At 43.4% G+C, this 3,432-nt stretch overlaps 1 long non-coding RNA gene across 1 annotated transcript; it reads right to left on the reverse strand.

Annotated features, from left to right (window-relative positions):
• Positions 1–1,154: 1,154 nt before the first annotated feature.
• LOC116880001 lies at positions 1,155–2,859 on the reverse strand. The gene is made up of 3 exons (XR_004385153.1): positions 2,795–2,859; positions 2,484–2,679; positions 1,155–1,220 (listed from the first exon to the last, which is right to left on the reverse strand). It is a non-coding gene; the product is annotated as an uncharacterized LOC116880001 (long non-coding RNA).
• Positions 2,860–3,432: the final 573 nt, after the last annotated feature.

Here is a 3,432-nt window from a genome sequence, read left to right on the forward strand (position 1 = left end):
GATCACTTCAGCTGTGATGGAAAGGAGATATTACAAGCCAATCATAGAATCACAGAGTTTAAAAACAGCATTATAATGAACCACAGTACGCTATTACCTATGGGACCGACTCAGAATTATACTCTGATCCTCAGTCCCAGCTCCACTGCTTATCAGGTGGAAATCAGCCAACCACTCTCTAAAATGGGCACAAAAATAGTATCGATAGCATGCGATAGTTGTGAGGTTTGGAGGCATGCCACCAGCAAAGTATGGGGCATGGGGTCCAGCATATGGCAGGCGCTCAGTACATGTTAGCTAATCATGTTACCGATTGGTCCCAATGGGTCAGGCATCGTGCTAAACGCTTTCCAGACGCTAGCGGGGAAATGCTCATAAGAACAGGGAAATGTGGCCATTTTCTGAGTACCCCTGCAGTTCATCAATGTACAAGGTAATTCACCACGTTCTCGCTTTAATATTCATTGCAACTCGATAAGTTAGGTGTTATTCCAATTTTGCAAGTGTGAACTCGAACTGAGAGGAGTTAGTTATGTGCAAAGAGGTTAAGCGAGAGAGTGGAGACAGACCACAAGCCACCCAATGCCAGGACTGATATTTCTGCCAGGTTGATTCTATCCTACCAGCTAAGAGCTCAGGGATCAGATGAAAGGGTTCAGATCCTGGCTCAGCCCTGCTTACACCTTAGCAACTTATCTAACCTGTTAAATCTCAGTTTCCTTATCTGCAAAACAGATACCTATGTCAAGAAGTTCTAGAAAATACTAAGAGACACAGTGCATGTGAATGACAACTCAGGGCCTGATACATGAAAAATGCCCAAATCTTCTAAGTACTGCTCTTGTCCAAAAGTATGAAAAAGAAAACACTATATTTGCCCACTTTCAAATCCCAATTTAATTTTTTTTTAAGAGAGAATAGAGGGAGAGGGAGAAGGAAAAGCAGGCTCCCCATTGGGCAGAGAGCCCAACACAGGGCTCAATCCCAGGACCCTGAAATCATGACCTGAGTGGAAGGTAGATGTTTCACCAACTGAGCCGCCCAGGTACCCCTCAAATCCCAATTTTTTAAAAAATATTTTTTATTTATTTGTGAAAGAGAGAGAGAGAGAGAGCATGAGCAGGGTGAGGGGCAGAGGGAGAAGCAGACTCCCCGCTGGGCAGGGAGCCCAATGAGGGACTCGATCCTGGAACTATGGCTGATCCGCTAAGAGCCACATTCTGGGGGCAAAGTGGGAAAAGATCATGAGGACCAGGGTCAAGAGAGAGGTGAATCCTTTGAAGTTTAGAAGTACACGCCCCAATTTCTCTGCCACAGAGCCACCTAACTCAGGGTGTTGGAGGCATAAATTTTCCTCTTAACATAGGTGACCTGTGATCACGTTGAGGACATGGGGCTTCCTAGGATAGCAACAGTGGCCTCCAGAAAAATGGTAGCCAAATCTTTGGTTTTGAAGGTTACTAATCTTTACATGAAATTCCTAGTGGTGGCAAGGGGAATACAGTTTAATTTCATTCAAATTACACTACAAAAAAAAAAAAAATTAAGGGGAATAATTATGAAAGTAAGGTCAACTCGATTTCCTATAATAATGTTTTTTGTTACCAGTCTCATAATTGCTAATTCTTTTCATAATCTTTGCCATCCAACCTCATTTGTTTCATTTATAAGTGGCAAGAAATGCACATCACCGAATGGCGATGAAATCAAGACAGCAACATGTCACTTGGGTGATCTCTGGAGAAAGTAATTCTTGTCTCTAGTTAACCTTTTAGGGAAAAACTCGACTGAATATTCCCAATGTAGGTGTTACATTTGTCAAAGTGAAGTTTTCCTCTTCTGGATCATTCAGTCATGCATCCTGGCTTGAGACGGTAGGGGCTTTTGCCAAAAGTTGAAGTTTTATCCTGCTGTTCTGAATACTTATAAACCAAATTAAAAAGCACTCAAGGAGGTTTTAAATGGGCTTTTAGCGTAACCCAAAACACATACACACACACACACACACACACCACACATACACACATCCATGAATTTTTAAATATGCAAAAACTCCTCTCACTTAGACTACTGTTTAAAAAAAAAAAAAAAGATCTTGCACATTCATTACCGAAGACACTCATATTTGAGATTTAATGTGCCCCCATTACTGTAGTTTGAACCTGTACTATTTGGCTTTATGAAGAATCTCAGAATTGTCAGTAAAAAAAAATAAAATAAAATAAAAATAAAAGCTCAGATCTATTTTAAACATCTCATATCATAGAATTGGCCTTCCATGGCTAGAAGTTTCCTCTAACCACAGGGTGGGCCAACGTTTGAATTATTCACACCTGGGCCATAGTGGCTTTAAATACTTTGAATATCTCTCGTTTTGCTGATCACTAAAGAAACATTCAAGAACAAACACACATGGTCCCTGTGATCCTAGACTCCACAACATATAATTGCATAAACACACAAACAAATGAAAGTATAATTACCAATTATGAGAAGCACATTCAAAGCAAGGGACAGTGCCCTCGCCAGCTGACACTATCACAAACAGCCACAGACTGGGGGTCTTAAATAACAGACATTTATTTCTCACAGTTCTGAGGCTGGGAATTCAGGAGCAGGGGGACGGCATGGCAGGTTCTGGTAAGAGCCCTCTTCGTGGATTCAGATGGCTGTGTCCTCCTATGAGGGAGAGAGAGGGCTTGGTTTCTTCCTCCTTTCCTAAAGATACTAATCCTGCCAGGGGGCTCTGCCCTCATGACCTCAGCTAAACCTCACCACCTCCTCAAGGCCTCACCTCTGAAGATCGTCACTTTGGGAATGAAAGCTTCAACATATGAATTTTGAGGGGACACAGACATTTAGACTACAGCAGACAGGTTAAAGAAATAAAGAAAACTTGAGGAGTGGAGAGGCCAGTCAGATCCCCCAAGTTCTCTCGGCCCACTCACAATGCCATCTGCTGCCTTGGGGGGGTGGCAGCCCCCCCTCACGCACCAAGGATTTCCTCCCTCTAGGTCCTGCCTCTCTTTGTTGTAGGGCTTTCTCTCATATGACATCACACTCAGCCCATGGCAGCAGAGGCCAGAAGTGCCAGATAATTAACACCTCTGGGAGTGACCCTCAATTGGGGGACGGGGGTAGGAATTGGTGGGTAACTACAACAGCTTCCTGTCTCATTACTGGACCAATTCTGAGGAGGTCCCACACAGTCTACCAGAGCTGTTATCTACAGTGGTAAATTTCTCATTAACATCACCTGTAATTGACTCTCTTATTCCTTTCCTGGGACTGATTCCTGGAGTCACCTCCCAAATGAACTACTCAGGTCTGCCTTTGGGAAACCTACATGAAGATCAGTATCTACTGTGGGAAGGTAAACTTCCACCTGGTCCCCGAAGGAGGAGAAGCAGCTCTCCCTGAGAGCACCTGGGA

The sequence above is a fragment of the Lontra canadensis genome, unplaced genomic scaffold (assembly GCF_010015895.1).
Source record: "Lontra canadensis isolate GAN:19392208 unplaced genomic scaffold, GSC_riverotter_1.0 scaffold65, whole genome shotgun sequence".
Taxonomy (NCBI): domain Eukaryota; kingdom Metazoa; phylum Chordata; class Mammalia; order Carnivora; family Mustelidae; genus Lontra; species Lontra canadensis.